This window comes from Oncorhynchus masou, chromosome 27 (genome assembly GCF_036934945.1).
Source record: "Oncorhynchus masou masou isolate Uvic2021 chromosome 27, UVic_Omas_1.1, whole genome shotgun sequence".
In the NCBI taxonomy this organism is placed as follows: domain Eukaryota; kingdom Metazoa; phylum Chordata; class Actinopteri; order Salmoniformes; family Salmonidae; genus Oncorhynchus; species Oncorhynchus masou.
The window spans coordinates 60,761,748-60,782,717 of NC_088238.1; the positions used below are offsets into that span (position 1 = coordinate 60,761,748).

At 43.6% G+C, this 20,970-nt stretch overlaps 20 non-coding genes across 20 annotated transcripts; all 20 read left to right on the top strand.

The window, feature by feature from the left end:
• The first annotated feature begins 370 nt into the window (after window positions 1-370).
• On the top strand, window positions 371-457 carry trnay-gua (transfer RNA tyrosine (anticodon GUA)). The gene is given in 2 exon segments: window positions 371-407; window positions 422-457. It is a non-coding gene; the product is annotated as a tRNA-Tyr (tRNA).
• A 589-nt stretch (window positions 458-1,046) lies between these two features.
• On the top strand, window positions 1,047-1,133 carry trnay-gua (transfer RNA tyrosine (anticodon GUA)). Its single transcript is given in 2 exon segments — window positions 1,047-1,083; window positions 1,098-1,133. It is a non-coding gene; the product is annotated as a tRNA-Tyr (tRNA).
• Window positions 1,134-2,405: 1,272 nt separating this feature from the next.
• On the top strand, window positions 2,406-2,492 carry trnay-gua (transfer RNA tyrosine (anticodon GUA)). The gene is given in 2 exon segments: window positions 2,406-2,442; window positions 2,457-2,492. It is a non-coding gene; the product is annotated as a tRNA-Tyr (tRNA).
• Window positions 2,493-3,082: 590 nt separating this feature from the next.
• trnay-gua (transfer RNA tyrosine (anticodon GUA)) lies at window positions 3,083-3,169 on the top strand. Its single transcript is given in 2 exon segments — window positions 3,083-3,119; window positions 3,134-3,169. It is a non-coding gene; the product is annotated as a tRNA-Tyr (tRNA).
• Window positions 3,170-4,432: 1,263 nt separating this feature from the next.
• On the top strand, window positions 4,433-4,519 carry trnay-gua (transfer RNA tyrosine (anticodon GUA)). Its single transcript is given in 2 exon segments — window positions 4,433-4,469; window positions 4,484-4,519. It is a non-coding gene; the product is annotated as a tRNA-Tyr (tRNA).
• A 589-nt stretch (window positions 4,520-5,108) lies between these two features.
• Window positions 5,109-5,195, top strand: trnay-gua (transfer RNA tyrosine (anticodon GUA)). Its single transcript is given in 2 exon segments — window positions 5,109-5,145; window positions 5,160-5,195. It is a non-coding gene; the product is annotated as a tRNA-Tyr (tRNA).
• Window positions 5,196-5,784: 589 nt separating this feature from the next.
• trnay-gua (transfer RNA tyrosine (anticodon GUA)) lies at window positions 5,785-5,871 on the top strand. The gene is given in 2 exon segments: window positions 5,785-5,821; window positions 5,836-5,871. It is a non-coding gene; the product is annotated as a tRNA-Tyr (tRNA).
• Window positions 5,872-6,460: 589 nt separating this feature from the next.
• On the top strand, window positions 6,461-6,547 carry trnay-gua (transfer RNA tyrosine (anticodon GUA)). The gene is given in 2 exon segments: window positions 6,461-6,497; window positions 6,512-6,547. It is a non-coding gene; the product is annotated as a tRNA-Tyr (tRNA).
• A 1,265-nt stretch (window positions 6,548-7,812) lies between these two features.
• trnay-gua (transfer RNA tyrosine (anticodon GUA)) lies at window positions 7,813-7,899 on the top strand. Its single transcript is given in 2 exon segments — window positions 7,813-7,849; window positions 7,864-7,899. It is a non-coding gene; the product is annotated as a tRNA-Tyr (tRNA).
• Window positions 7,900-8,488: 589 nt separating this feature from the next.
• On the top strand, window positions 8,489-8,575 carry trnay-gua (transfer RNA tyrosine (anticodon GUA)). Its single transcript is given in 2 exon segments — window positions 8,489-8,525; window positions 8,540-8,575. It is a non-coding gene; the product is annotated as a tRNA-Tyr (tRNA).
• A 589-nt stretch (window positions 8,576-9,164) lies between these two features.
• Window positions 9,165-9,251, top strand: trnay-gua (transfer RNA tyrosine (anticodon GUA)). The gene is given in 2 exon segments: window positions 9,165-9,201; window positions 9,216-9,251. It is a non-coding gene; the product is annotated as a tRNA-Tyr (tRNA).
• A 1,261-nt stretch (window positions 9,252-10,512) lies between these two features.
• trnay-gua (transfer RNA tyrosine (anticodon GUA)) lies at window positions 10,513-10,599 on the top strand. The gene is given in 2 exon segments: window positions 10,513-10,549; window positions 10,564-10,599. It is a non-coding gene; the product is annotated as a tRNA-Tyr (tRNA).
• Window positions 10,600-11,188: 589 nt separating this feature from the next.
• trnay-gua (transfer RNA tyrosine (anticodon GUA)) lies at window positions 11,189-11,275 on the top strand. The gene is given in 2 exon segments: window positions 11,189-11,225; window positions 11,240-11,275. It is a non-coding gene; the product is annotated as a tRNA-Tyr (tRNA).
• A 588-nt stretch (window positions 11,276-11,863) lies between these two features.
• trnay-gua (transfer RNA tyrosine (anticodon GUA)) lies at window positions 11,864-11,950 on the top strand. Its single transcript is given in 2 exon segments — window positions 11,864-11,900; window positions 11,915-11,950. It is a non-coding gene; the product is annotated as a tRNA-Tyr (tRNA).
• A 589-nt stretch (window positions 11,951-12,539) lies between these two features.
• trnay-gua (transfer RNA tyrosine (anticodon GUA)) lies at window positions 12,540-12,626 on the top strand. Its single transcript is given in 2 exon segments — window positions 12,540-12,576; window positions 12,591-12,626. It is a non-coding gene; the product is annotated as a tRNA-Tyr (tRNA).
• A 589-nt stretch (window positions 12,627-13,215) lies between these two features.
• On the top strand, window positions 13,216-13,302 carry trnay-gua (transfer RNA tyrosine (anticodon GUA)). Its single transcript is given in 2 exon segments — window positions 13,216-13,252; window positions 13,267-13,302. It is a non-coding gene; the product is annotated as a tRNA-Tyr (tRNA).
• Window positions 13,303-13,890: 588 nt separating this feature from the next.
• trnay-gua (transfer RNA tyrosine (anticodon GUA)) lies at window positions 13,891-13,977 on the top strand. The gene is given in 2 exon segments: window positions 13,891-13,927; window positions 13,942-13,977. It is a non-coding gene; the product is annotated as a tRNA-Tyr (tRNA).
• Window positions 13,978-15,918: 1,941 nt separating this feature from the next.
• trnay-gua (transfer RNA tyrosine (anticodon GUA)) lies at window positions 15,919-16,005 on the top strand. Its single transcript is given in 2 exon segments — window positions 15,919-15,955; window positions 15,970-16,005. It is a non-coding gene; the product is annotated as a tRNA-Tyr (tRNA).
• Window positions 16,006-16,593: 588 nt separating this feature from the next.
• Window positions 16,594-16,680, top strand: trnay-gua (transfer RNA tyrosine (anticodon GUA)). The gene is given in 2 exon segments: window positions 16,594-16,630; window positions 16,645-16,680. It is a non-coding gene; the product is annotated as a tRNA-Tyr (tRNA).
• Window positions 16,681-17,944: 1,264 nt separating this feature from the next.
• On the top strand, window positions 17,945-18,031 carry trnay-gua (transfer RNA tyrosine (anticodon GUA)). Its single transcript is given in 2 exon segments — window positions 17,945-17,981; window positions 17,996-18,031. It is a non-coding gene; the product is annotated as a tRNA-Tyr (tRNA).
• The last annotated feature ends 2,939 nt before the right edge of the window (window positions 18,032-20,970 follow it).

Below are 20,970 nucleotides of genomic sequence, written 5' to 3' on the forward strand. Positions count from 1 at the left end.
TATGCCTAGTGTTTCCCCAAAAGCAAGTCATTCCCTGAGCGGGAATCAAACCCAGGCCGCGGTGGTAAAAGAAATGCATCCTAACCACTAGACCAACAGGGAGAGAGAATAAGACATTTCGCAGTGAGAGGGCTAAACAGCGATTTTATTCCTCGGCTCACTTTTTGTCTATTCCCAAATGCAACTACTTGCAATCTAAGGGGATGTAGCTCAGAGGAATAGAGCATTAGTTGAACGTACGAAGACCTGGGGGCAATCGTCAGCAGCTCCAAGAAACCATCAAACTCAGCAGATTAATTTCTTAAATGGAACATATGCTTCTGCCGAACCTCTGATCATCTCGGTAATGGCGTTTGATTACATTTGACACCCTTCGATAGCTCAGTTGGTAGAGCGGAGGACTGTAGGTGAAATTGCTGTAATCCTTAGGTCGCTGGTTCAAATCCTGCTCGAAGGATTGTACTTTTTCTTGTGGCTTACGCCAACTTTTTGACAGCAGTGCACCTTGACATGTGCTTGACAAAAAATATCTTTCCCTGAGAGAAGAACTCTTCACTTGTTGACCTTTGATAGGAATGTTGGTAGAGCAGCAGAGAGTTCTTGAGATTGCAACAATCCTTAGGTTGCTGACTCAGAAGAGTATAACTTTTTCTGCAGTTGTGCCAAGTTTTTGACTTATGCCTAGTGTTTCCCCAAAAGCAAGTCATTCCCTGAGCGGGAATCAAACCCAGGCCGCGGTGGTAAAAGAAATGCATCCTAACCACTAGACCAACAGGGAGAGAGAATAAGACATTTCGCAGTGAGAGGGCTAAACAGCGATTTTATTCCTCGGCTCACTTTTTGTCTATTCCCAAATGCAACTACTTGCAATCTAAGGGGATGTAGCTCAGAGGAATAGAGCATTAGTTGAACGTACGAAGACCTGGGGGCAATCGTCAGCAGCTCCAAGAAACCATCAAACTCAGCAGATTAATTTCTTAAATGGAACATATGCTTCTGCCGAACCTCTGATCATCTCGGTAATGGCGTTTGATTACATTTGACACCCTTCGATAGCTCAGTTGGTAGAGCGGAGGACTGTAGGTGAAATTGCTGTAATCCTTAGGTCGCTGGTTCAAATCCTGCTCGAAGGATTGTACTTTTTCTTGTGGCTTACGCCAACTTTTTGACAGCAGTGCACCTTGACATGTGCTTGACAAAAAATATCTTTCCCTGAGAGAAGAACTCTTCACTTGTTGACCTTTTTTGATAGGAATGTTGGTAGAGCAGCAGAGAGTTCTTGAGATTGCAACAATCCTTAGGTTGCTGACTCAGAAGAGTATAACTTTTTCTGCAGTTGTGCCAAGTTTTTGACTTATGCCTAGTGTTTCCCCAAAAGCAAGTCATTCCCTGAGCGGGAATCAAACCCAGGCCGCGGTGGTAAAAGAAATGAATCCTAACCACTAGACCAACAGGGAGAGAGAATAAGACATTTCGCAGTGAGAGGGCTAAACAGCGATTTTATTCCTCGGCTCACTTTTTGTCTATTCCCAAATGCAACTACTTGCAATCTAAGGGGATGTAGCTCAGAGGAATAGAGCATTAGTTGAACGTACGAAGACCTGGGGGCAATCGTCAGCAGCTCCAAGAAAATATCAAACTCAGCAGATTAATTTCTTAAAGGGAACATATGCTTCTGCCGAACCTCTGATCATCTCGGTAATGGCGTTTGTTTAAATTTGAAACCCTTCGATAGCTCAGTTGTTTAGAGAGGAGGACTGTAGGTGAAATTGCTGTAATCCTTAGGTCGCTGGTTCAAATCCGGCTCGAAGCATTGTAATTTTTCTTGTGGCTTACGCCAACTATTTGACAGCAGTGCACATTGACATGTGCTTGACAAAAAATATCTTTCCCTGAGAGAAGAACTCTTCACTTGTTGACCTTTGATAGGAATGTTGGTAGAGCAGCAGAGAGTTCTTGAGATTGCAACAACAATCCTTAGGTTGCTGACTCAGAAGAGTATAACTTTTTCTGCAGTTGTGCCAAGTTTTTGACTTATGCCTAGTGTTTCCCCAAAAGCAAGTCATTCCCTGAGCGGGAATCAAACCCAGGCCGCGGTGGTAAAAGAAATGAATCCTAACCACTAGACCAACAGGGAGAGAGAATAAGACATTTCGCAGTGAGAGGGCTAAACAGCGATTTTATTCCTCGGCTCACTTTTTGTCTATTCCCAAATGCAACTACTTGCAATCTAAGGGGATGTAGCTCAGAGGAATAGAGCATTAGTTGAACGTACGAAGACCTGGGGGCAATCGTCAGCAGCTCCAAGAAACCATCAAACTCAGCAGATTAATTTCTTAAAGGGAACATATGCTTCTGCCGAACCTCTGATCATCTCGGTAATGGCGTTTGATTACATTTGACACCCTTCGATAGCTCAGTTGGTAGAGCGGAGGACTGTAGGTGAAATTGCTGTAATCCTTAGGTCGCTGGTTCAAATCCTGCTCGAAGGATTGTACTTTTTCTTGTGGCTTACGCCAACTTTTTGACAGCAGTGCACCTTGACATGTGCTTGACAAAAAATATCTTTCCCGAGAGAGAAGAACTCTTCACTTGTTGACCTTTGATAGGAATGTTGGTAGAGCAGCAGAGAGTTCTTGAGATTGCAACAATCCTTAGGTTGCTGACTCAGAAGAGTATAACTTTTTCTGCAGTTGTGCCAAGTTTTTGACTTATGCCTAGTGTTTCCCCAAAAGCAAGTCATTCCCTGAGCGGGAATCAAACCCAGGCCGCGGTGGTAAAAGAAATGCATCCTAACCACTAGACCAACAGGGAGAGAGAATAAGACATTTCGCAGTGAGAGGGCTAAACAGCGATTTTATTCCTCGGCTCACTTTTTGTCTATTCCCAAATGCAACTACTTGCAATCTAAGGGGATGTAGCTCAGAGGAATAGAGCATTAGTTGAACGTACGAAGACCTGGGGGCAATCGTCAGCAGCTCCAAGAAACCATCAAACTCAGCAGATTAATTTCTTAAATGGAACATATGCTTCTGCCGAACCTCTGATCATCTCGGTAATGGCGTTTGATTACATTTGACACCCTTCGATAGCTCAGTTGGTAGAGCGGAGGACTGTAGGTGAAATTGCTGTAATCCTTAGGTCGCTGGTTCAAATCCTGCTCGAAGGATTGTACTTTTTCTTGTGGCTTACGCCAACTTTTTGACAGCAGTGCACCTTGACATGTGCTTGACAAAAAATATCTTTCCCTGAGAGAAGAACTCTTCACTTGTTGACCTTTGATAGGAATGTTGGTAGAGCAGCAGAGAGTTCTCGAGATTGCAACAATCCTTAGGTTGCTGACTCAGAAGAGTATAACTTTTTCTGCAGTTGTGCCAAGTTTTTGACTTATGCCTAGTGTTTCCCCAAAAGCAAGTCATTCCCTGAGCGGGAATCAAACCCAGGCCGCGGTGGTAAAAGAAATGAATCCTAACCACTAGACCAACAGGGAGAGAGAATAAGACATTTCGCAGTGAGAGGGCTAAACAGCGATTTTATTCCTCGGCTCACTTTTTGTCTATTCCCAAATGCAACTACTTGCAATCTAAGGGGATGTAGCTCAGAGGAATAGAGCATTAGTTGAACGTACGAAGACCTGGGGGCAATCGTCAGCAGCTCCAAGAAACCATCAAACTCAGCAGATTAATTTCTTAAAGGGAACATATGCTTCTGCCGAACCTCTGATCATCTCGGTAATGGCGTTTGATTACATTTGACACCCTTTGATAGCTCAGTTGGTAGAGCGGAGGACTGTAGGTGAAATTGCTGTAATCCTTAGGTCGCTGGTTCAAATCCTGCTCGAAGGATTGTACTTTTTCTTGTGGCTTACGCCAACTTTTGACAGCAGTGCACCTTGACATGTGCTTGACAAAAAATATCTTTCCCTGAGAGAAGAACTCTTCACTTGTTGACCTTTGATAGGAATGTTGGTAGAGCAGCAGAGAGTTCTGAGATTGCAACAATCCTTAGGTTGCTGACTCAGAAGAGTATAACTTTTTCTGCAGTTGTGCCAAGTTTTTGACTTATGCCTAGTGTTTCCCCAAAAGCAAGTCATTCCCTGAGCGGGAATCAAACCCAGGCCGCGGTGGTAAAAGAAATGCATCCTAACCACTAGACCAACAGGGAGAGAGAATAAGACATTTCGCAGTGAGAGGGCTAAACAGCGATTTTATTCCTCGGCTCACTTTTTGTCTATTCCCAAATGCAACTACTTGCAATCTAAGGGGATGTAGCTCAGAGGAATAGAGCATTAGTTGAACGTACGAAGACCTGGGGGCAATCGTCAGCAGCTCCAAGAAACCATCAAACTCAGCAGATTAATTTCTTAAAGGGAACATATGCTTCTGCCGAACCTCTGATCATCTCGGTAATGGCGTTTGATTACATTTGACACCCTTCGATAGCTCAGTTGGTAGAGCGGAGGACTGTAGGTGAAATTGCTGTAATCCTTAGGTCGCTGGTTCAAATCCTGCTCGAAGGATTGTACTTTTTCTTGTGGCTTACGCCAACTTTTTGACAGCAGTGCACCTTGACATGTGCTTGACAAAAAATATCTTTCCCTGAGAGAAGAACTCTTCACTTGTTGACCTTTGATAGGAATGTTGGTAGAGCAGCAGAGAGTTCTCGAGATTGCAACAATCCTTAGGTTGCTGACTCAGAAGAGTATAACGTTTTCTGCAGTTGTGCCAAGTTTTTGACTTATGCCTAGTGTTTCCCCAAAAGCAAGTCATTCCCTGAGCGGGAATCAAACCCAGGCCGCGGTGGTAAAAGAAATGCATCCTAACCACTAGACCAACAGGGAGAGAGAATAAGACATTTCGCAGTGAGAGGGCTAAACAGCGATTTTATTCCTCGGCTCACTTTTTGTCTATTCCCAAATGCAACTACTTGCAATCTAAGGGGATGTAGCTCAGAGGAATAGAGCATTAGTTGAACGTACGAAGACCTGGGGGCAATCGTCAGCAGCTCCAAGAAACCATCAAATTCAGCAGATTAATTTCTTAAATGGAACATATGCTTCTGCCGAACCTCTGATCATCTCGGTAATGGCGTTTGATTAAATTTGACACCCTTCGATAGCTCAGTTGGTAGAGCGGAGGACTGTAGGTGAAATTGCTGTAATCCTTAGGTCGCTGGTTCAAATCCGGCTCGAAGGATTGTACTTTTTCTTGTGGCTTACGCCAACTTTTTGACAGCAGTGCACCTTGACATGTGCTTGACAAAAAATATCTTTCCCTGAGAGAAGAACTCTTCACTTGTTGACCTTTGATAGGAATGTTGGTAGAGCAGCAGAGAGTTCTCGAGATTGCAACAATCCTTAGGTTGCTGACTCAGAAGAGTATAACTTTTTCTGCAGTTGTGCCAAGTTTTTGACTTATGCCTAGTGTTTCCCCAAAAGCAAGTCATTCCCTGAGCGGGAATCAAACCCAGGCCGCGGTGGTAAAAGAAATGCATCCTAACCACTAGACCAACAGGGAGAGAGAATAAGACATTTCGCAGTGAGAGGGCTAAACAGCGATTTTATTCCTCGGCTCACTTTTTGTCTATTCCCAAATGCAACTACTTGCAATCTAAGGGGATGTAGCTCAGAGGAATAGAGCATTAGTTGAACGTACGAAGACCTGGGGGCAATCGTCAGCAGCTCCAAGAAACCATCAAACTCAGCAGATTAATTTCTTAAAGGGAACATATGCTTCTGCCGAACCTCTGATCATCTCGGTAATGGCGTTTGATTACATTTGACACCCTTCGATAGCTCAGTTGGTAGAGCGGAGGACTGTAGGTGAAATTGCTGTAATCCTTAGGTCGCTGGTTCAAATCCTGCTCGAAGGATTGTACTTTTTCTTGTGGCTTACGCCAACTTTTTGACAGCAGTGCACCTTGACATGTGCTTGACAAAAAATATCTTTCCCTGAGAGAAGAACTCTTCACTTGTTGACCTTTGATAGGAATGTTGGTAGAGCAGCAGAGAGTTCTCGAGATTGCAACAATCCTTAGGTTGCTGACTCAGAAGAGTATAACTTTTTCTGCAGTTGTGCCAAGTTTTTGACTTATGCCTAGTGTTTCCCCAAAAGCAAGTCATTCCCTGAGCGGGAATCAAACCCAGGCCGCGGTGGTAAAAGAAATGCATCCTAACCACTAGACCAACAGGGAGAGAGAATAAGACATTTCGCAGTGAGAGGGCTAAACAGCGATTTTATTCCTCGGCTCACTTTTTGTCTATTCCCAAATGCAACTACTTGCAATCTAAGGGGATGTAGCTCAGAGGAATAGAGCATTAGTTGAACGTACGAAGACCTGGGGGCAATCGTCAGCAGCTCCAAGAAACCATCAAACTCAGCAGATTAATTTCTTAAATGGAACATATGCTTCTGCCGAACCTCTGATCATCTCGGTAATGGCGTTTGATTACATTTGACACCCTTCGATAGCTCAGTTGGTAGAGCGGAGGACTGTAGGTGAAATTGCTGTAATCCTTAGGTCGCTGGTTCAAATCCTGCTCGAAGGATTGTACTTTTTCTTGTGGCTTAAGCCAACTTTTTGACAGCAGTGCACCTTGACATGTGCTTGACAAAAAATATCTTTCCCTGAGAGAAGAACTCTTCACTTGTTGACCTTTGATAGGAATGTTGGTAGAGCAGCAGAGAGTTCTCGAGATTGCAACAATCCTTAGGTTGCTGACTCAGAAGAGTATAACTTTTTCTGCAGTTGTGCCAAGTTTTTGACTTATGCCTAGTGTTTCCCCAAAAGCAAGTCATTCCCTGAGCGGGAATCAAACCCAGGCCGCGGTGGTAAAAGAAATGAATCCTAACCACTAGACCAACAGGGAGAGAGAATAAGACATTTCGCAGTGAGAGGGCTAAACAGCGATTTTATTCCTCGGCTCACTTTTTGTCTATTCCCAAATGCAACTACTTGCAATCTAAGGGGATGTAGCTCAGAGGAATAGAGCATTAGTTGAACGTACGAAGACCTGGGGGCAATCGTCAGCAGCTCCAAGAAACCATCAAACTCAGCAGATTAATTTCTTAAAGGGAACATATGCTTCTGCCGAACCTCTGATCATCTCGGTAATGGCGTTTGATTACATTTGACACCCTTTGATAGCTCAGTTGGTAGAGCGGAGGACTGTAGGTGAAATTGCTGTAATCCTTAGGTCGCTGGTTCAAATCCTGCTCGAAGGATTGTACTTTTTCTTGTGGCTTACGCCAACTATTTGACAGCAGTGCACATTGACATGTGCTTGACAAAAAATATCTTTCCCTGAGAGAAGAACTCTTCACTTGTTGACCTTTGATAGGAATGTTGGTAGAGCAGCAGAGAGTTCTCGAGATTGCAACAATCCTTAGGTTGCTGACTCAGAAGAGTATAACTTTTTCTGCAGTTGTGCCAAGTTTTTGACTTATGCCTAGTGTTTCCCCAAAAGCAAGTCATTCCCTGAGCGGGAATCAAACCCAGGCCGCGGTGGTAAAAGAAATGCATCCTAACCACTAGACCAACAGGGAGAGAGAATAAGACATTTCGCAGTGAGAGGGCTAAACAGCGATTTTATTCCTCGGCTCACTTTTTGTCTATTCCCAAATGCAACTACTTGCAATCTAAGGGGATGTAGCTCAGAGGAATAGAGCATTAGTTGAACGTACGAAGACCTGGGGGCAATCGTCAGCAGCTCCAAGAAACCATCAAACTCAGCAGATTAATTTCTTAAAGGGAACATATGCTTCTGCCGAACCTCTGATCATCTCGGTAATGGCGTTTGATTACATTTGACACCCTTCGATAGCTCAGTTGGTAGAGCGGAGGACTGTAGGTGAAATTGCTGTAATCCTTAGGTCGCTGGTTCAAATCCTGCTCGAAGGATTGTACTTTTTCTTGTGGCTTACGCCAACTTTTTGACAGCAGTGCACCTTGACATGTGCTTGACAAAAAATATCTTTCCCTGAGAGAAGAACTCTTCACTTGTTGACCTTTGATAGGAATGTTGGTAGAGCAGCAGAGAGTTCTCGAGATTGCAACAATCCTTAGGTTGCTGACTCAGAAGAGTATAACTTTTTCTGCAGTTGTGCCAAGTTTTTGACTTATGCCTAGTGTTTCCCCAAAAGCAAGTCATTCCCTGAGCGGGAATCAAACCCAGGCCGCGGTGGTAAAAGAAATGCATCCTAACCACTAGACCAACAGGGAGAGAGAATAAGACATTTCGCAGTGAGAGGGCTAAACAGCGATTTTATTCCTCGGCTCACTTTTTGTCTATTCCCAAATGCAACTACTTGCAATCTAAGGGGATGTAGCTCAGAGGAATAGAGCATTAGTTGAACGTACGAAGACCTGGGGGCAATCGTCAGCAGCTCCAAGAAACCATCAAACTCAGCAGATTAATTTCTTAAAGGGAACATATGCTTCTGCCGAACCTCTGATCATCTCGGTAATGGCGTTTGTTTACATTTGACACCCTTCGATAGCTCAGTTGGTAGAGCGGAGGACTGTAGGTGAAATTGCTGTAATCCTTAGGTCGCTGGTTCAAATCCGGCTCGAAGGATTGTAATTTTTCTTGTGGCTTACGCCAACTATTTGACAGCAGTGCACATTGACATGTGCTTGACAAAAAATATCTTTCCCTGAGAGAAGAACTCTTCACTTGTTGACCTTTGATAGGAATGTTGGTAGAGCAGCAGAGAGTTCTTGAGATTGCAACAATCCTTAGGTTGCTGACTCAGAAGAGTATAACTTTTTCTGCAGTTGTGCCAAGTTTTTGACTTATGCCTAGTGTTTCCCCAAAAGCAAGTCATTCCCTGAGCGGGAATCAAACCCAGGCCGCGGTGGTAAAAGAAAAGAATCCTAACCACTAGACCAACAGGGAGAGAGAATAAGACATTTCGCAGTGAGAGGGCTAAACAGCGATTTTATTCCTCGGCTCACTTTTTGTCTATTCCCAAATGCAACTACTTGCAATCTAAGGGGATGTAGCTCAGAGGAATAGAGCATTAGTTGAACGTACGAAGACCTGGGGGCAATCGTCAGCAGCTCCAAGAAACCATCAAACTCAGCAGATTAATTTCTTAAATGGAACATATGCTTCTGCCGAACCTCTGATCATCTCGGTAATGGCGTTTGATTACATTTGACACCCTTCGATAGCTCAGTTGGTAGAGCGGAGGACTGTAGGTGAAATTGCTGTAATCCTTAGGTCGCTGGTTCAAATCCTGCTCGAAGGATTGTACTTTTTCTTGTGGCTTATGCCAACTTTTTGACAGCAGTGCACCTTGACATGTGCTTGACAAAAAATATCTTTCCCTGAGAGAAGAACTCTTCACTTGTTGACCTTTGATAGGAATGTTGGTAGAGCAGCAGAGAGTTCTCGAGATTGCAACAATTCTTAGGTTGCTGACTCAGAAGAGTATAACTTTTTCTGCAGTTGTGCCAAGTTTTTGACTTATGCCTAGTGTTTCCCCAAAAGCAAGTCATTCCCTGAGCGGGAATCAAACCCAGGCCGCGGTGGTAAAAGAAATGAATCCTAACCACTAGACCAACAGGGAGAGATAAGACATTTCGCAGTGAGAGGGCTAAACAGCGATTTTATTCCTCGGCTCACTTTTTTTCTATTCCCAAATGCAACTACTTGCAATCTAAGGGGATGTAGCTCAGAGGAATAGAGCATTAGTTGAACGTACGAAGACCTGGGGGCAATCGTCAGCAGCTCCAAGAAACCATCAAACTCAGCAGATTAATTTCTTAAAGGGAACATATGCTTCTGCCGAACCTCTGATCATCTCGGTAATGGCGTTTGATTACATTTGACACCCTTTGATAGCTCAGTTGGTAGAGCGGAGGACTGTAGGTGAAATTGCTGTAATCCTTAGGTCGCTGGTTCAAATCCTGCTCGAAGGATTGTACTTTTTCTTGTGGCTTACGCCAACTATTTGACAGCAGTGCACATTGACATGTGCTTGACAAAAATATCTTTCCCTGAGAGAAGAACTCTTCACTTGTTGACCTTTGATAGGAATGTTGGTAGAGCAGCAGAGAGTTCTCGAGATTGCAACAATCCTTAGGTTGCTGACTCAGAAGAGTATAACTTTTTCTGCAGTTGTGCCAAGTTTTTGACTTATGCCTAGTGTTTCCCCAAAAGCAAGTCATTCCCTGAGCGGGAATCAAACCCAGGCCGCGGTGGTAAAAGAAATGCATCCTAACCACTAGACCAACAGGGAGAGAGAATAAGACATTTCGCAGTGAGAGGGCTAAACAGCGATTTTATTCCTCGGCTCACTTTTTGTCTATTCCCAAATGCAACTACTTGCAATCTAAGGGGATGTAGCTCAGAGGAATAGAGCATTAGTTGAACGTACGAAGACCTGGGGGCAATCGTCAGCAGCTCCAAGAAACCATCAAACTCAGCAGATTAATTTCTTAAAGGGAACATATGCTTCTGCCGAACCTCTGATCATCTCGGTAATGGCGTTTGATTACATTTGACACCCTTCGATAGCTCAGTTGGTAGAGCGGAGGACTGTAGGTGAAATTGCTGTAATCCTTAGGTCGCTGGTTCAAATCCTGCTCGAAGGATTGTACTTTTTCTTGTGGCTTACGCCAACTTTTTGACAGCAGTGCACCTTGACATGTGCTTGACAAAAAATATCTTTCCCTGAGAGAAGAACTCTTCACTTGTTGACCTTTGATAGGAATGTTGGTAGAGCAGCAGAGAGTTCTTGAGATTCCAACAATCCTTAGGTTGCTGACTCAGAAGAGTATAACTTTTTCTGCAGTTGTGCCAAGTTTTTGACTTATGCCTAGTGTTTCCCCAAAAGCAAGTCATTCCCTGAGCGGGAATCAAACCCAGGCCGCGGTGGTAAAAGAAATGCATCCTAACCACTAGACCAACAGGGAGAGAGAATAAGACATTTCGCAGTGAGAGGGCTAAACAGCGATTTTATTCCTCGGCTCACTTTTTGTCTATTCCCAAATGCAACTACTTGCAATCTAAGGGGATGTAGCTCAGAGGAATAGAGCATTAGTTGAACGTACGAAGACCTGGGGGCAATCGTCAGCAGCTCCAAGAAACCATCAAATTCAGCAGATTAATTTCTTAAATGGAACATATGCTTCTGCCGAACCTCTGATCATCTCGGTAATGGCGTTTGATTACATTTGACACCCTTCGATAGCTCAGTTGGTAGAGCGGAGGACTGTAGGTGAAATTGCTGTAATCCTTAGGTCGCTGGTTCAAATCCTGCTCGAAGGATTGTACTTTTTCTTGTGGCTTACGCCAACTATTTGACAGCAGTGCACATTGACATGTGCTTGACAAAAATATCTTTCCCTGAGAGAAGAACTCTTCACTTGTTGACCTTTGATAGGAATGTTGGTAGAGCAGCAGAGAGTTCTTGAGATTGCAACAATCCTTAGGTTGCTGACTCAGAAGAGTATAACTTTTTCTGCAGTTGTGCCAAGTTTTTGACTTATGCCTAGTGTTTCCCCAAAAGCAAGTCATTCCCTGAGCGGGAATCAAACCCAGGCCGCGGTGGTAAAAGAAATGCATCCTAACCACTAGACCAACAGGGAGAGAGAATAAGACATTTCGCAGTGAGAGGGCTAAACAGCGATTTTATTCCTCGGCTCACTTTTTGTCTATTCCCAAATGCAACTACTTGCAATCTAAGGGGATGTAGCTCAGAGGAATAGAGCATTAGTTGAACGTACGAAGACCTGGGGGCAATCGTCAGCAGCTCCAAGAAACCATCAAACTCAGCAGATTAATTTCTTAAAGGGAACATATGCTTCTGCCGAACCTCTGATCATCTCGGTAATGGCGTTTGATTACATTTGACACCCTTCGATAGCTCAGTTGGTAGAGCGGAGGACTGTAGGTGAAATTGCTGTAATCCTTAGGTCGCTGGTTCAAATCCTGCTCGAAGGATTGTACTTTTTCTTGTGGCTTACGCCAACTTTTTGACAGCAGTGCACCTTGACATGTGCTTGACAAAAAATATCTTTCCCTGAGAGAAGAACTCTTCACTTGTTGACCTTTGATAGGAATGTTGGTAGAGCAGCAGAGAGTTCTTGAGATTCCAACAATCCTTAGGTTGCTGACTCAGAAGAGTATAACTTTTTCTGCAGTTGTGCCAAGTTTTTGACTTATGCCTAGTGTTTCCCCAAAAGCAAGTCATTCCCTGAGCGGGAATCAAACCCAGGCCGCGGTGGTAAAAGAAATGCATCCTAACCACTAGACCAACAGGGAGAGAGAATAAGACATTTCGCAGTGAGAGGGCTAAACAGCGATTTTATTCCTCGGCTCACTTTTTGTCTATTCCCAAATGCAACTACTTGCAATCTAAGGGGATGTAGCTCAGAGGAATAGAGCATTAGTTGAACGTACGAAGACCTGGGGGCAATCGTCAGCAGCTCCAAGAAACCATCAAACTCAGCAGATTAATTTCTTAAATGGAACATATGCTTCTGCCGAACCTCTGATCATCTCGGTAATGGCGTTTGATTACATTTGACACCCTTCGATAGCTCAGTTGGTAGAGCGGAGGACTGTAGGTGAAATTGCTGTAATCCTTAGGTCGCTGGTTCAAATCCTGCTCGAAGGATTGTACTTTTTCTTGTGGCTTACGCCAACTTTTTGACAGCAGTGCACCTTGACATGTGCTTGACAAAAAATATCTTTCCCTGAGAGAAGAACTCTTCACTTGTTGACCTTTGATAGGAATGTTGGTAGAGCAGCAGAGAGTTCTTGAGATTGCAACAATCCTTAGGTTGCTGACTCAGAAGAGTATAACTTTTTCTGCAGTTGTGCCAAGTTTTTGACTTATGCCTAGTGTTTCCCCAAAAGCAAGTCATTCCCTGAGCGGGAATCAAACCCAGGCCGCGGTGGTAAAAGAAATGCATCCTAACCACTAGACCAACAGGGAGAGAGAATAAGACATTTCGCAGTGAGAGGGCTAAACAGCGATTTTATTCCTCGGCTCACTTTTTGTCTATTCCCAAATGCAACTACTTGCAATCTAAGGGGATGTAGCTCAGAGGAATAGAGCATTAGTTGAACGTACGAAGACCTGGGGGCAATCGTCAGCAGCTCCAAGAAACCATCAAACTCAGCAGATTAATTTCTTAAATGGAACATATGCTTCTGCCGAACCTCTGATCATCTCGGTAATGGCGTTTGATTACATTTGACACCCTTCGATAGCTCAGTTGGTAGAGCGGAGGACTGTAGGTGAAATTGCTGTAATCCTTAGGTCGCTGGTTCAAATCCTGCTCGAAGGATTGTACTTTTTCTTGTGGCTTACGCCAACTATTTGACAGCAGTGCACATTGACATGTGCTTGACAAAAATATCTTTCCCTGAGAGAAGAACTCTTCACTTGTTGACCTTTGATAGGAATGTTGGTAGAGCAGCAGAGAGTTCTCGAGATTGCAACAATCCTTAGGTTGCTGACTCAGAAGAGTATAACTTTTTCTGCAGTTGTGCCAAGTTTTTGACTTATGCCTAGTGTTTCCCCAAAAGCAAGTCATTCCCTGAGCGGGAATCAAACCCAGGCCGCGGTGGTAAAAGAAATGCATCCTAACCACTAGACCAACAGGGAGAGAGAATAAGACATTTCGCAGTGAGAGGGCTAAACAGCGATTTTATTCCTCGGCTCACTTTTTGTCTATTCCCAAATGCAACTACTTGCAATCTAAGGGGATGTAGCTCAGAGGAATAGAGCATTAGTTGAACGTACGAAGACCTGGGGGCAATCGTCAGCAGCTCCAAGAAACCATCAAACTCAGCAGATTAATTTCTTAAAGGGAACATATGCTTCTGCCGAACCTCTGATCATCTCGGTAATGGCGTTTGATTACATTTGACACCCTTCGATAGCTCAGTTGGTAGAGCGGAGGACTGTAGGTGAAATTGCTGTAATCCTTAGGTCGCTGGTTCAAATCCTGCTCGAAGGATTGTACTTTTTCTTGTGGCTTACGCCAACTTTTTGACAGCAGTGCACCTTGACATGTGCTTGACAAAAAATATCTTTCCCTGAGAGAAGAACTCTTCACTTGTTGACCTTTGATAGGAATGTTGGTAGAGCAGCAGAGAGTTCTTGAGATTCCAACAATCCTTAGGTTGCTGACTCAGAAGAGTATAACTTTTTCTGCAGTTGTGCCAAGTTTTTGACTTATGCCTAGTGTTTCCCCAAAAGCAAGTCATTCCCTGAGCGGGAATCAAACCCAGGCCGCGGTGGTAAAAGAAATGCATCCTAACCACTAGACCAACAGGGAGAGAGAATAAGACATTTCGCAGTGAGAGGGCTAAACAGCGATTTTATTCCTCGGCTCACTTTTTGTCTATTCCCAAATGCAACTACTTGCAATCTAAGGGGATGTAGCTCAGAGGAATAGAGCATTAGTTGAACGTACGAAGACCTGGGGGCAATCGTCAGCAGCTCCAAGAAACCATCAAATTCAGCAGATTAATTTCTTAAATGGAACATATGCTTCTGCCGAACCTCTGATCATCTCGGTAATGGCGTTTGATTACATTTGACACCCTTTCGATAGCTCAGTTGGTAGAGCGGAGGACTGTAGGTGAAATTGCTGTAATCCTTAGGTCGCTGGTTCAAATCCGTCTCGAAGGATTGTACTTTTTCTTGTGGCTTACGCCAACTTTTTGACAGCAGTGCACCTTGACATGTGCTTGACAAAAATATCTTTCCCTGAGAGAAGAACTCTTCACTTGTTGACCTTTGATAGGAATGTTGGTAGAGCAGCAGAGAGTTCTCGAGATTGCAACAATCCTTAGGTTGCTGACTCAGAAGAGTATAACTTTTTCTGCAGTTGTGCCAAGTTTTTGACTTATGCCTAGTGTTTCCCCAAAAGCAAGTCATTCCCTGAGCGGGAATCAAACCCAGGCCGCGGTGGTAAAAGAAATGCATCCTAACCACTAGACCAACAGGGAGAGAGAATAAGACATTTCGCAGTGAGAGGGCTAAACAGCGATTTTATTCCTCGGCTCACTTTTTGTCTATTCCCAAATGCAACTACTTGCAATCTAAGGGGATGTAGCTCAGAGGAATAGAGCATTAGTTGAACGTACGAAGACCTGGGGGCAATCGTCAGCAGCTCCAAGAAACCATCAAACTCAGCAGATTAATTTCTTAAAGGGAACATATGCTTCTGCCGAACCTCTGATCATCTCGGTAATGGCGTTTGATTACATTTGACACCCTTCGATAGCTCAGTTGGTAGAGCGGAGGACTGTAGGTGAAATTGCTGTAATCCTTAGGTCGCTGGTTCAAATCTGCCTTGAAGGAATGTACTTTTTCTTGTGGCTTACGCCAACTTTTTGACAGCAGTGCACCTTGACATGTGCTTGACAAAAAATATCTTTCCCTGAGAGAAGAACTCTTCACTTGTTGACCTTTGATAGGAATGTTGGTAGAGCAGCAGAGAGTTCTTGAGATTCCAACAATCCTTAGGTTGCTGACTCAGAAGAGTATAACTTTTTCTGCAGTTGTGCCAAGTTTTTGACTTATGCCTAGTGTTTCCCCAAAAGCAAGTCATTCCCTGAGCGGGAATCAAACCCAGGCCGCGGTGGTAAAAGAAATGCATCCTAACCACTAGACCAACAGGGAGAGAGAATAAGACATTTCGCAGTGAGAGGGCTAAACAGCGATTTTATTCCTCGGCTCACTTTTTGTCTATTCCCAAATGCAACTACTTGCAATCTAAGGGGATGTAGCTCAGAGGAATAGAGCATTAGTTGAACGTACGAAGACCTGGGGGCAATCGTCAGCAGCTCCAAGAAAATATCAAACTCAGCAGATTAATTTCTTAAATGGAACATATGCTTCTGCCGAACCTCTGATCATCTCGGTAATGGCGTTTGATTACATTTGACACCCTTCGATAGCTCAGTTGGTAGAGCGGAGGACTGTAGGTGAAATTGCTGTAATCCTTAGGTCGCTGGTTCAAATCCAGCTCGAAGGATTGTACTTTTTCTTGTGGCTTACGCCAACTATTTGACAGCAGTGCACATTGACATGTGCTTGACAAAAATATCTTTCCCTGAGAGAAGAACTCTTCACTTGTTGACCTTTGATAGGAATGTTGGAAGAGCATCAGAGAGTTCTCGAGATTGCAACAATCCTTAGGTTGCTGACTCAGAAGAGTATAACTTTTTCTGCAGTTGTGCCAAGTTTTTGACTTATGCCTAGTGTTTCCCCAAAAGCAAGTCATTCCCTGAGCGAGAATCAAACCCAGGCCGCGGTGGTAAACAAAATGCATCCTAACCACTAGACCAACAGGGAGAGAGAATAAGACATTTCGCAGTGAGAGGGCTAAACAGCGATTTTATTCCTCGGCTCACTTTTTGTCTATTCCCAAATGCAACTACTTGCAATCTAAGGGGATGTAGCTCAGAGGAATAGAGCATTAGTTGAACGTACGAAGACCTGGGGGCAATCGTCAGCAGCTCCAAGAAACCATCAAATTCAGCAGATTAATTTCTTAAATGGAACATATGCTTCTGCCGAACCTCTGATCATCTCGGTAATGGCGTTTGATTACATTTGACACCCTTCGATAGCTCAGTTGGTAGAGCGGAGGACTGTAGGTGAAATTGCTGTAATCCTTAGGTCGCTGGTTCAAATCCTGCTCGAAGGATTGTACTTTTTCTTGTGGCTTAGCCAACTTTTTGACAGCAGTGCACCTTGACATGTGCTTGACAAAAAATATCTTTCCCTGAGAGAAGAACTCTTCACTTGTTGACCTTTGATAGGAATGTTGGTAGAGCAGCAGAGAGTTCTCGAGATTGCAACAATCCTTAGGTTGCTGACTCAGAAGAGTATAACTTTTTCTGCAGTTGTGCCAAGTTTTTGACTTATGCCTAGTGTTTCCCCAAAAGCAAGTCATTCCCTGAGCGGGAATCAAACCCAGGCCGCGGTGGTAAAAGAAATTAATCCTAACCACTAGACCAACAGGGAGAGAGAATAAGACATTTCGCAGTGAGAGGGCTAAACAGCGATTTTATTCCTCGGCTCACTTTTTGTCTATTCCCAAATGCAACTACTTGCAATCTAAGGGGATGTAGCTCAGAGGAATAGAGCATTAGTTGAACGTACGAAGACCTGGGGGCAATCGTCAGCAGCTCCAAGAAACCATCAAACTCAGCAGATTAATTTCTTAAAGGGAACATATGCTTCTGCCGAACCTCTGATCATCTCGGTAATGGCGTTTGATTACATTTGACACCATTCGATAGCTCAGTTGGTAGAGCGGAGGACTGTAGGTGAAATTGCTTTAATCCTTAGGTCGCTGGTTCAAATCCTGCTCAAAGGATTGTACTTTTTCTTGTGACTTACGCCAACTTTTTGACAGCAGTGCACTTTGACACGTGCTTGACAAAAAATATCTTTCCCTGAGAGAAGATCTCTTCACTTGTTGACCTTTGATAGGAATGTTGGTAGAGCAGCAGAGAGTTCTCGAGATTGCAACAATCCTTAGGTTGCTGACTCAGAAGAGTATAACTTTTTCTGCAGTTGTGCCAAGTTTTTGACTTATGCCTAGTGTTTCCCCAAAAGCAAGTCATTCCCTGAGCGAGAATCAAACCCAGGCCGCGGTGGTAAACAAAATGCATCCTAACCACTAGACCAACAGGGAGAGAGAATAAGACATTTCGCAGTGAGAGGGCTAAACAGCGATTTTATTCCTCGGCTCACTTTTTGTCTATTCCCAAATGCAACTACTTGCAATCTAAGGGGATGTAGCTCAGAGGAATAGAGCATTAGTTGAACGTACGAAGACCTGGGGGCAATCGTCAGCAGCTCCAAGAAAATATCAAACTCAGCAGATTAATTTCTTAAAGGGAACATATGCTTCTGCCGAACCTCTGATCATCTCGGTAATGGCGTTTGTTTACATTTGACCACCTTCGATAGCTCAGTTGGTAGAGCGGAGGACTGTAGTTGAAATTGCTGTAATCCTTAGGTCGCTGGTTCAAATCCGGCTCGAAGGATTGTACTTTTTCTTGTGGCTTACACCAACTTTTTGACAGCAGTGCACCTTGACATGTGCTTGACAAAAAATATCTTTCCCTGAGAGAAGATCTCTTCACTTGTTGACCTTTGATAGGAATGTTGGTAGAGCAGCAGAGAGTTCTTGAGATTCCAACAATCCTTAGGTTGCTGACTCAGAAGAGTATAACTTTTTCTGCAGTTGTGCCAAGTTTTTGACTTATGCCTAGTGTTTCCCCAAAAGAAAGTCATTCCCTGAGCGGGAATCAAACCCAGGCCGCGGTGGTAAACGAAATGCATCCTAACCACTAGACCAACAGGGAGAGAGAATAAGCCATTTCGCAGTGAGAGGGCTAAACAGCGATTTTATTCCTCGGCTCACTTTTTGTCTATTCCCAAATGCAACTACTTGCAATCTAAGGGGATGTAGCTCAGAGGAATAGAGCATTAGTTGAACGTACGAAGACCTGGGGGCAATCGTCAGCAGCTCCAAGAAACCATCAAACTCAGCAGATTAATTTCTTAAAGGGAACATATGCTTCTGCCGAACCTCTGATCATCTCGGTAATGGCGTTTGATTACATTTGACACCATTCGATAGCTCAGTTGGTAGAGCGGAGGACTGTAGGTGAAATTGCTTTAATCCTTAGGTCGCTGGTTCAAATCCTGCTCAAAGGATTGTACTTTTTCTTGTGACTTACGCCAACTTTTTGACAGCAGTGCACCTTGACATGCGCTTGACAAAAAATATCTTTCCCTGAGAGAAGATCTCTTCACTTGTTGACCTTTGATAGGAATGTTGGTAGAGCAGCAGAGAGTTCTCGAGATTGCAACAATCCTTAGGTCGCTGACTCAGAAGAGTATTACTTTTTCTGCAGTTGTGCCAAGTTTTTGACTTATGCCTAGTGTTTCCCCAAAAGCAAGTCATTCCCTGAGCGGGAATCAAACCCAGGCCACGGTGGTAAAAGAAATGAATCCTAACCACTAGACCAACTGGGAGAGAGAAAAAGACATTTCACAGCGAGAGTGCTTAAAACCTCTTGAAACTCTGGGGGCGCAATTTCATTTTTGGATGAAAAACGTTCACGTTTTAAACAAGATATTTTTTCACAAAAAGATGCTCGACTATGCATATAATTGATAGCTTTGGAAAGAAAACACTCTGAATTTTCCAGAACTGCAAAGATATTGTCTGTGGGTGCCCTAGAACGGGAGCTACAGGCAAAACCAAGATGAAACGGCAACCAGGAAATCAGCAGGATTTTTGAGGCTCCGTTTTCCATTGTCTCCTTATATGGCTGTGAATGCGAGAGGAATGAGCCTGCCCTTTCTGTCGTTTCCCCAAAGTGTCTGCAGCATTGTGACGTATTTGTAGGCATATCATTGGAAGATTGACCATAAGAGACTACATTTTCCAGGTGTCCGCCCGGTGTCCTCCGTCGAAATTGGTGCGTCATTTTCAGCTGCTGGTATTTTTCCATGCGATTCTGAGGGGAAAGCAGGGTTCCACGAACTGCATATCAATGAAGAGATATGTGAAAAAACACCTTGAGGATTGATTCTAAACAACGTTTGCCATGTTTCGGTCGATATTATGGAGTTAATTCGGAAAAAGTTTGACGTTTTGGTAACTGAATTTTCGGTTCGTTTCGGTAGCCAAATGTGATGTACAAAACTGAGCGATTTGTCCTTCCTCAAAGATTCTTTCAGGAAAAACTGAACATTTGCTATGTAACTGAGAGTCGCCTCATTGAAAACATCCGAAGCTCTTCAAAGGTAAATGATTTTATTTATTTGGTTATCTGGTTTTTGTGAAAATGTTGCGTGCTAAATGCTACTTACACAAATGATTGATTTGCTATGGTTCAAAAGCATATTTTGAAAATCTGAGATGACAGTGTTGTTAAGAAAAGGCTAAGCTTGAGAGCAGGCGCATTATTTTCATTTTATTTGCGATTTTCAGAAATCGTTAACGTTGCGTTATGCTAATGAGCCTGAGGCTTTATTCACGATCCCGGATCCGGGATGGGGAGTATCAAGAGGTTTTAACAGCGATTTTATTCCTCGGCTCACTTTTTGTCTATTCCCAAATGCAACTACTTGCAATCTAAGGGGATGTAGCTCAGAGGAATAGAGCATTAGTTGAACGTACGAAGACCTGGGGGCAATCCTCAGCAGCTCCAAGAAACCACCAAACTCAGCAGATTAATTTCTTAAAGGGAACATGTGCTTCTGCCAAACCTCTGACCATCTAGGTAACGGCGTTTGCCTCTATTTGACAAACTTCGATAGCTCAGTTGGTAGAGCGGACGACTGTAGGTGAAATTGATGTAATCCTTAGGTCGCTGGTTCAAATCCGGCTACAAGGATTGTACTATTTCTTGTGGCTTACGCCAACTTTTTGACAGCAGTGCACCTTGACATGTGCTTGACAAAAAATATCTTTCCCTGAGAGAAGAACTCTTCACTTGTTGACCTTTGATAGGAATGTTGGTAGAGCAGCAGAGAGTTCTCGAGATTGCAACAATCCTTAGGTTGCTGACTCAGAAGAGTATAACTTTTTTTGCAGTTGTGCCAAGTTTTTGACTTATGCCTAGTGTTTCCCCAAAAGCAAGTCATTCCCTGAGCGGGAATCAAACCCAGGCCGCGGTGGTAAAAGAACCGAATATTAACCACTAGACCAACAGGGAGAAAGAAAAAGACATTTCAGGTCATGGCTTTCTATTTGGAAATGTCAAAATGAAGGTCCTTATGTCATAGTAGAAAAGCATTTAAAAAAAAGAAGACATATTTAGAAATAAGGTTTCATATTTGCTCATATTGGGCTTCCTGTTCATAAGGGGAGTATGGTTGGGAATTGTAGGTACGTGGGGGGGAGTCAGTGACTGACACCCAACAACTAAACCGTTACACCAAGAGATCCGATTCATTGATTCCTATG